Source organism: Lynx rufus, unplaced genomic scaffold (genome assembly GCF_022079265.1).
Source record: "Lynx rufus isolate CCGP_SWC_20201006 ecotype Redwood Valley unplaced genomic scaffold, mLynRuf1.p SCAF_2, whole genome shotgun sequence".
NCBI lineage: Eukaryota > Metazoa > Chordata > Mammalia > Carnivora > Felidae > Lynx > Lynx rufus.
Window position 1 is genome coordinate 152,593,731 of NW_025814834.1, and position 9,904 is coordinate 152,603,634.

At 37.3% G+C, this 9,904-nt stretch overlaps 1 pseudogene; it reads left to right on the forward strand.

Annotated features, from left to right (window-relative positions):
- The first annotated feature begins 8,564 nt into the window (after positions 1–8,564).
- LOC124514623 (60S ribosomal protein L18a-like) lies at positions 8,565–9,092 on the forward strand (annotated as a pseudogene).
- Positions 9,093–9,904: the final 812 nt, after the last annotated feature.

The window sequence follows — 9,904 nt, forward strand, 5'->3', positions numbered from 1 at the left end:
CTCTCCTGAAGATGACCTTTTTAAAAAAATTTTTTTTTAATGTTTATTTTATTTTTGAGAGAGAGAGATGAGTATGACTGGGGGAAGGGCAGAAAGAGAGGGAGACAGAGAATCTGAAGCAGGCTCCTGGTTCTGAGCTGTCAGCACAGAGCCTGACATGAAGCTCAAACCCACGAACCCTGAGATCATGACCCAAGCCAAAGTTGGACGCTTAACCGACTGAGCCACCTAGACACCCACTGTAGATGAACTTTGAGCAGACACCCAAATAAGTAATATTTAGTCTTACAAATATCCCTGTGAAGCATTTTTCAATAGATGAAGCTAGTCATAGAGCTGGGGGTCCACTGGGAAGAACCTTATAAATGATGGGGTTCAGGGCAGGCTGCTCCAAATATGCCACCTTGGCATATTAGTTATTTTGAATTAAAGTTATTTAAGAAATAGCTGATATAAGAACATTGTGACTTACTTCTGTCTTTCAGGAAAGCAGGAAATAAATTTCCCTGTGATGAATACCCTCCCTGCAGGTAGAGGGTAGAATGCATCCTTATCACCACAAATAGGGAATTCAAGGCCAAGAAGGCTGGAGAAACAAACTTTGTTACTTCTTCATTAATTTGCTAACTTAAGCCCAACTTCTTTGTCCTGTCAATTCTTCAAAAATTTGTTTCTTTATTTAAAAGGTATAAAATCTGCCTGCTTTGGTCACTTCTTTAAGTCTCATATTTATATGAGCTCCCATATATATGAAATTAACTTTGTTTTTCTCCTGTTAGCTTGTCCTATATCAATTTAATTACTATACCAGCTAAAGAAGTTAAAAGGGAAGGAAGGAAAAGTTTTCCTCCCCTACATAAGCTACACTTAAAAACAGAGTTTGTTCTTAAGTGTAGTAAGAAGCCATTAAGAGGTTCTGATTTGCTTTTTTTAAAAGATCATTTTTAAGATTTAAAAGATAATTTTGCTTTCCTCACAAAGGTTGAGAGGGTGTAAGGAAAGCAGAAGGAAGTAGTCAGCATCGTCCAAGACAGGCACCTGCTCTGTGAAGGCAACGGTGAGCACGGTGTAAATGATCAGTTTGGGTATGTATTCTGAAGGAAAGACAGAGAAAATTAATATCTGGTAGATTGGCTGAAGTAGGAATTTTTTTGTGGGGCAGGGGGAGGGTGAAATGACAGATCAGGCCTACCTCCTAACTTGTTGTTTTGACTATTTGAACAAATGAAATGAACAAGACTATAAACATATATAGTCAAGTATATGAGACAGAAAGGTTGTGAGTTCGTGCATGGCTACTAACAGAATATATATGCTGATGAAGTTAAGAAACAACAGTTGACTCCACTTGGAGCTGTGTGTTTAATGCCACTGGGCTATCCTAGACTGCCATTGGACTGTCTTAGACTGCCATTGGACTCTCCTAGGTAGGACCATGAGAAACCATGGGCAGAACTGAAAGAAAGGAGATCTGCAACCCAATTGTACCTTCTTGAGCAATAATCTCATCTCTTTGACACTCATTTTTATTGTCTGTAATAAGAGGTTTAGCCAGATTAGTAATGTTAAATTTATTTCAGGTTCTGGACTACTTTTAGGAACCTAATGATTATTAATGACTCTCCAGGAAAAAAAAAAACTGCACATATACTCAAAATTTCAACACAGAGACCTAAGGACTCAGCCACTAAACATTAGCAAAGGTTCCTCCCATTCAAGATGCATGATTCCATACAACATCAAAATAAGTCCCAAATCATACAAAACAATATGTGTCCACTGCAGTGTGGCAGACAGCTTGCAGCAAAATTTGCTCAAGCATGTGAACTAGTAAATGCCCTTATCTTTGTAGCCGTAATGTCAAGGACATTCAGCTTCTCATTCACTGAATATTAGGAGAGAGAATCAAGAGTCACAGGTGAGTTTTTCACTGGAGATGACCCATGTGCCTACTAATCATACTTATTTAGCCCGATTTAATCATCTGGCACCTGACCCCTAACTGCAAATGGGATAGATGACAGAGGCAAGCACGTTTGGTAGGCATTATATTTTCTTTCATATATGCTTTCTTCTTACACAGAAGTTTTTCTAGCTCATGTAGAAACTTTTGGTTAAATAAGTGTAGACTTAATCTAAACGATGGAATACTATGAAACTGTCAATAAATTCGTAAAGACCTCTAAGGCAAGAAATTATGTGAAAAAGCAAAATACAAAACCGTGTGGATAGTAGGCTGCCACTCATGTAAGAAAGAGAAAATCAGACTTAATGTTTCTGTTTGCATGTACACAGAAAATCTCCAAAGGATAGACTGAAGAAGCTAGCAGAAAGGATTACCTGGTTATGGTGATAAAGATCATGGATGGGAAAAGCAGGTGAGAAAGTGAGACTTTTTATTGGTTACTTTTTTTTTTACTATGTTGATTTTTGAACTATATGAGTATATTGCCAACTCAAACCATTAAAAGTTGAAAAAGAGTGGGGAATAAAAACTCATGTTCTCACCCTATGTCTGATCATCTTTATTCTCTATGCTGGCGGGTATCAAGACATGAGTGGCTAATTCCAGAGCTCCCACTCTTATTTATTTATTTTTTCAGAGCTCCCACTTTAAAAGAATGACAGTGTCTGATGGAGTAGGACGGTAATGCATCACTCAACAGCTCAAGCATGGCTTCATTACAGAGTAACGTGCATCATGTCTTGTGTTACTGGTTACTTAACAGATCTCTTTCCATAGTATGGATTAACCAAGATAAAGTAGCTAAATACTGCCTGAGATTCCCTGTCTATAGATAAGGCTTCCATTTGTCAGGATAAGGAGTAAAACTAAGCAACAGATTGGCAGATTTCCTGCTCATTTTATCACAATGCTAATATACAAACCTATAAGAATTTCTGAGTCATAGTTTGATATGGGTTTAATCTTACAAAATTACTGACCTGCATGAACAAAGTTACCCAAGGGAAAATTATTTTTCTTCATAATTTTGTATACTATTCCAATTTGTTATGCATGAAACTCATTATATTTTCATTATTAATGGCTTATAGCTTTCAAAGTAAAAACAATATAAAATTGCAATGAAAAGTATAAGATGCTGAATTAGATATGGATTAAATCCCTACTTCTGGTAGTTGTGTTTCTATGAGCTTTTCACTTACTCTTTCCAGAGTTTTCATTTCTCCACATGTAAAGTGGGAATAACGTTAACTCCTTTATGTAGTTGTGATAACTGAGGTTTGGTATTTAAAACACTTAGCACAACACCTCATATAAGAAAGCGTGCTCTGTAACTGGTTGCTATCATTAATATTACAAAGTGGCTAACAAATCACAGTGTCCTAAAATTTATTTGAAGTTAATACTACAACAAAATTCAGAAATGAGTCAGATATTACTTCTCTTTCCCAAAGTTATGGTGAGACTTTCAGGGTAGATAACAAGTTCCTTTTACCCCTATGGTAACCTGCCAAGTTAGGAGTGGCCATGCTGGAACGGCATACGGGACAGGAAACAGCATGGACTGCGGGATCAAGAAAAACACTGACATCTGGAAAATGTGGATTGTTGTTCAGATTAGTTGAGATAGTTTTGGAAAATCACTTACCACATTGTAAGCTCTTATTAAATAGAAGTTCTTTTTAGCATTTTATGGTAAAACGAGAGGATAGATAATTGAGACCATTAAGTCAAACCATGATTCTAAAAGAGTCTGTCATTTAGGAAATGGTCTATATTTGGGGGAAGTTAGTAGAGAGTAAAAATATTTGAATAATGTGCCATTATGGCTTAATTTTACCATATTATTAAACTTCAGTATTTTGTTTTCTAAAATCTTTTCTCAAAGTTTTGAGCTCTGTAATATTTTAAACATGTTTCTTCTTTATTTTTAAGCCCAGTCTCTCAAGGGAAATTTAATTTGTATGTTTCTGATTCTTTTACACTTAACTCATCCAAAAGTTATTTTGTAAGAATTCTTTGATGTCCAGAAAACCTTATCATTTTCTTATAATATATTCAAGATTTCTTCCTTTGGAAAATAGAAATCATGTCTTGCTTAAAGTAAATAAACTAAAACACCCAATTTGGGGAGGGGTATAAAATCCCCCCCCACACACACACACACCTCATTTCCTTTCTCTTTATAAGCCTTCTCTGTTAGTATCTTGGCTTCCAGCAAGGATCATTCTAATTCAGGAAGGAATTGGAGAGTTTAACCTTCCTTAAGTCAGAAAACTCAATAAATATTTTTTGTTACCTCTGATGTATGGAGAAATATGCAAGTTTCCGTGGGTGATAGCAATGAAAATGAGACAGAAAAATAAAATATAGTGCATAGTCTCATGAAATTTATATTCCAGTGGTAGAGATAGGCACATATTAAGGAAATTATAATATTTGGCTGAACAAAACACTCTGAAAGAGGTAAAAAAAAAGTTTTGTCTAAATAGTACAAGAAGAATTGTGAATTCAGTCTGAAGAACTGAGGGAAGATTTTCACATAATAGATAAAATTTAAGCCAGCCATATTAGAATTTCAGAGATTTTTCTCATTTCAATGAGTGAAGAAGTTGGGGAAGGTGGCCCTTTCTCAAAGCCACTTGGGCATAACATATAAGCTGAAGCCAAAAACTTGCAGCACTTAAAAAAAAAAACCAAACAGGGTGGGGCGCCTGGGTGGCTCAGTCGGTTGAGCATCCAACTTCAGCTCAGGTCATGATCTCACAGTCCGTGAGTTTGAGCCCCGAGTCGGGCTCTGTGCTGACAGCTAGAAGCCTGGAGCCTACTTCAGATTCTGTGTCTCCCTCTCTCTCTGCCCCTCCCCTGCTCATGCTCTGTCTCTCTCTGTCTCAAAAATAAATAAAAACATTTTAAAAAATTAAAAAAAAAACAAAGAGGAAAAGAATCTGAATGTTCTTGAGGAGAACAAGTAATACAAATGCACAAAGATAAAGCTGGGGCACCTAGGTAGCTCAGTTGGTTAAGCATGTGACTCTTGATTTTGGCTTAGGTCATAATCTCACGAGTTCATGAGTTTGAGCCTCGCATCAGCATGGAGCCTGCTTGGGATTCTCTTTCACTCTCTGTTTCTCTCTCTCTCTCTCCTTCCCTCCCTTTATCTCTCTCAAAATTAATAAATAAACTAAAAAAAAACCAGAAGAAGAAGAAATGAAAAGCTGATGTAAGTATGAAGGGTGAGAAAGAGATTAGAGTCAGAAGGTTCAAAGACCAAGTCTCCTTGTGACTACTTCAGTAGTTAAAGCAAGGATCAGTGAGGATATCAACTATTGTACGAAGAAAGAAAAGATGAGGAACAAAGAAGGAAGAATCAATAATCGTTCCTGGATTTTTAGTTAAAGTGTACATTAGTTAGAATATAGGCCAAACTGACTACAAAAAAGAAACCTTAAGAAGGAAAGAAAAGAAAGCTAAAAGCAGGGCCTTTCAAACAAGAGAGAATTTGTATTTTCTTCTCCAGTAATAGTACAGAAGTAGGGGCATGATTTAGGATGGAGTGACTATTCCACAAGGTCACACACAGGGTTGCTGAAATAGTGAAAGCTGGCTCTCAACTGTCCCCCCTCCCCCCATCCAATCTCTGGAAAGAGGAAAGAGGAAGCAAGAACTTTCCTTTCACAGAAGTGATCCTGAAATTGTATGCATTGCATCCATTCATATCCCATTAATCATATGACTCCAAGAGAATTTTCTATTCAGAATCTAAAACTTGGCAGAGTTCAAGAGACTGTTTCCCTACATCATATGCTTATATCACTAGTGGAGTTTGAAATTATTTTTTGCTGATAAAAAGTAGTAGACTATAGATCCCATAGATGGCAAGGTGAGTGGAGGCAAAACAGATGGGAGGGAAAAAAAGATAAAAGCCCAGATAAGGCAGTTTATTTTTCTTGGTTTGAGGCCAGTGGCTTGGTCCTGATACGAAGATTCTGAAGCTAAACAATCACCCGGCTACAGGTTCCCTGTGCTAGACTACACCAGTAGAAGTAGGGATCCAGATAGATCCTATATAAACATCAGACATGAATGATCATCACACTTACCAACAATGATTTTAAAAACTGTGTAGCTGGGGCGCCTGGGTGGCTCAGTCGGTTAAGCGTCCGACTTCAGCTCAGGTCACGATCTCGCGGTCCGCGAGTTCGAGCCCCGCGTGGGGCTCTGGGCTGATGGCTCAGAGCCTGGAGCCTGTTTCCGATTCTGTGTCTCCCTCTCTCTCTGCCCCTCCCCCGTTCATGCTGTGTCTCTCTCTGTCTCAAAAATAAATAAACGTTAAAAAAAAATTAAAAACAAAACAAAAAAAAAACTGTGTAGCTATTGGCTAATGCCTGACACCTGAAAAAGATCATGAGCTCCAGGGGGCAGGGCCTTTATTTTTCTGTTCAATACTGAATTATCCCAGTATCTAGGGAAGTACCTGATATATTTTAGAAGCTAGGTATACACACATATTTTTAAAACTGTAACTTGAAAAGTGTCAAATCCACAGTAAAACTGAGAGTACTACAATAAATACAAACGTTCACTAATTGTTAATGTGTGCCACATTTGCATATTCCTTTCTCTTTCTTCATCCCGAATCCACTGAAAGTAAGTTGCAGATGTTATAACACTATTCTTAAATAGTTAAGGAAGGAAGGAAAGAAAGAAAAAAGGAAGGAACAAAGACATACATGCCAGCTATTCTTTTAATTCCTTTACTTTTAAATTTACCAAATCTTTGTGTTTTACCTTTACTCCCAGGATAACTTAGCCAAAGTATTTTCTTGTTTGTTTCATAGATACCTTTTACAGGATAAACTGAAGTCATTTACATGAATACTATTTCTGAATATTCTGCAAAAATATATTCAGTTTAAAGATAATTTAAGAAGCTACTATAAACCAAATGATTCTTAAAATTAAATTTTTATTTAAATGGATGCATTTTAACCAAAAAATAATTCTTAGTTAAACAAGAAGAGAAAAATTGAAAAAAAGGCCAAAATTGTGATGATCTAGCTTTTCTTCACTTTGACCTCTAGAAACAGTCTTTACTGGGTGCTTTTGCTTTACTTTGAGAAGAGTGACTTAAGAATTGAGGTACTTATAAATAGAGATAAGAAAAAAGTTATCTTCAGAAGTTTCAGTAGATCCTAAAGAATTTCTCTCTGGTAGAGGAATAAATTATCAACATTTTGATGGCATTCATAGATGGTCCTAGAGGAAGTGATAAAACATCAGTAAATTCAGGACAATACTATAATTAAACTTTAAGAAATTGGTAGTGGAGGAAAAAAAATCAAAGGACTTGTAAAAGCATAAAACTGATATTAGGAAAATAAATCTGTAATTGGTTTCTTCAAAAGAATAAAGAACACTGTCATTCATAAAGGACCTACTAACTTTTCAGGGACTCAGATCTAGTAAATGGTAATATAGAGATAAAAGCTTAAATTCACCTGACTACATTTTACTCTACCCTAATATATAGCCTCCCATATACCAAGGAGACTATTTAAAGAACAGAAGAGGAGTCTTGTTTTGGGAAGGTTTATATATTGTTCCTTCAAATTAAATGGAACTACTATATTGTATATGAATATTCAGTATCAGAATATTGGCCAACAGATTTGTTGATGGGGTGCTACAGTGCAAAGCAAATGCTTGCCTTATTTACATTCAGAGCTCAAAAGTTTCATATGTACATATATATATACATATATATATATATATATGAACTGCATATACATGTTTTAGCTTTTTAGTTAGTTGCTTTTTAGCAGTGCAAAGCATATGCTTGCCTTATTTACATTCAGAGCTCAAAAGTTTCTTATGTACATATATATAGATATATATATATGAACTGCATATACATGTTTTAGCTTTTTAGTTAGTTGCTTTTTAGCAGTGCAAAGCAAATGCTTACCTTATTTACATTCAGAGCTCAAAAGTTTCATATGTACACACACACACACACACACATATATATATATATATATATATATGAACTGCATATACACGTTTTAGCTTTTTAGTTATGGGATTTTATTATTACAGTGATCCTGCAAAGGAAGTCATAAAACTACTAGCATTACCATTTCAAGACAAGGTAACTAAGGAACATAAAGATTAAATGATTCATCCAATGTTACTCAGTTTGTTAGGGCTGCTGCAAAGACCACCCATACCCACTGGCTACCCCTTGTACTTTTTTTTAATGTTTATTTATTTTTGAGACAGAAGAGAGAGAGCACAAGAGCGGAGGGCAGAGAGAGAGGGAGACACAGAATCCGAAGGAGGCTCCAGGCTCTGATCTTTTGGCCCAGAGTCCAATGCGGGGCTCAAACCCATGAACCGTGAGATCATGACCTGAGCCCAAGTCGGCCACTTAACTGACTGAGCCACTCAGGCGCCCCTGGCCACCCCTTGTATTAAGCAGTTTGTTACCTAGGGATTCAGACTTTTCAACATCTTTCTTACTATTGTTAATGGAGAGACTAAGCTCAATTAAAATTACAAATACCTTCCTTGGATGGCAACGAGAGCAGAGTTTGCCATGAAGGCTTTGGGCACCCCGCAAAAGTACAAAGTGCTGGGGTGCTGCCTGTCCACCCCCAAATGCCGCATTCTGCCCCTGTACCACATGTGAATCCCTGCACTTGATGCTGTGGCCAAGTCCCGCTTCTCCTACTCTGTGTCTCACCTGAAGAAGATGAAGAAGTGTTCAGGGCAAACTGTCTACCCTGGACAAGTGTTCAAGAAATCCCCCTTGAGGGTGAAGAACTTCAGCATCTGGCTGTGCTATGACTCCCGCAGCAGCATCCACAACATCTGCCAGGAGTACCAGGACCTGACCACTGTAGGTGGTGTCACCCAATGCCATGGTGCCATGGGCGCCCAACACCATGCCCAGGCCCACTGGATCCAGATCATGAAAGTGAAGGAGACTGCAGCCAGAAAGTGCTGCCCACCGGCAGCCAAGCAGTTCCACAGCTCCAAGATCAAGTTCCTGCTGCCCCACCGGGTCCTGTGTCACCAGCACAAGCCACGCTTTACCACCAAGAGACCCAACACCTTCTTTTAGGTGTAGAGCCTCCCTGTCCCCAGGTCTGCCCAAATAAACTCCTTGGGAAAACCAAACTATAAAAATAAACAGATAAATAAATAAATAAAATAATAAAATTACAAATAACTAACCAGATCTATCATAATTAGGAAGTTAATCTAAATGTCACTGATCATACAACCTTTTTCTAAATAAGATTCCTTAATCTGACATTACACCTGTCTCACTTGCCATTTTCAGCACTGGACAGAGCAGGACTTCTCCCTTATCCTAATGTATAAAGCAAACATCAAGAGAAAGTGGAGTTATGCCTACACCTCAGAGTTATTACAAAGATCTTAACTGTTATCTAGATAAACTTTCTTAGTATTTTTGGAGTCTCTTTAAAAAATCTGATAGAATGCATGGTGGCTGTTTGAGAAAATGAAATAAATAAAACAAAGCAAAACTGAAAAAAAAACCAGGAAATAAAAAGTGGGGGCAGATATAGATGGGACAGTTCATTCACTATAGGTTAAGAAACCCTGGTCTGGGAATATGGGATTGAATCAGTGCACTAGCTTTGGAACATAGTAAGAACTGAAAGACTAATAGATGACAGAGTTTTACAGATGAATTCACAATGAGTCACGAAGGAAAAGGAGACCAATGGCAAGGATGTAGAAGAACCTGGGCCAGAAATATGCTATTCCTTCAGTAGCATGACTTAGATAACAATCTGTATCACTCCTTTCATTCCCCATTTCTTATAGAGACTATCTGTGGGCTATTTCACTTACCTGAATATCTAAAATAAACACATTCAAGGGAAAAGCAATAAAGGTAAATAA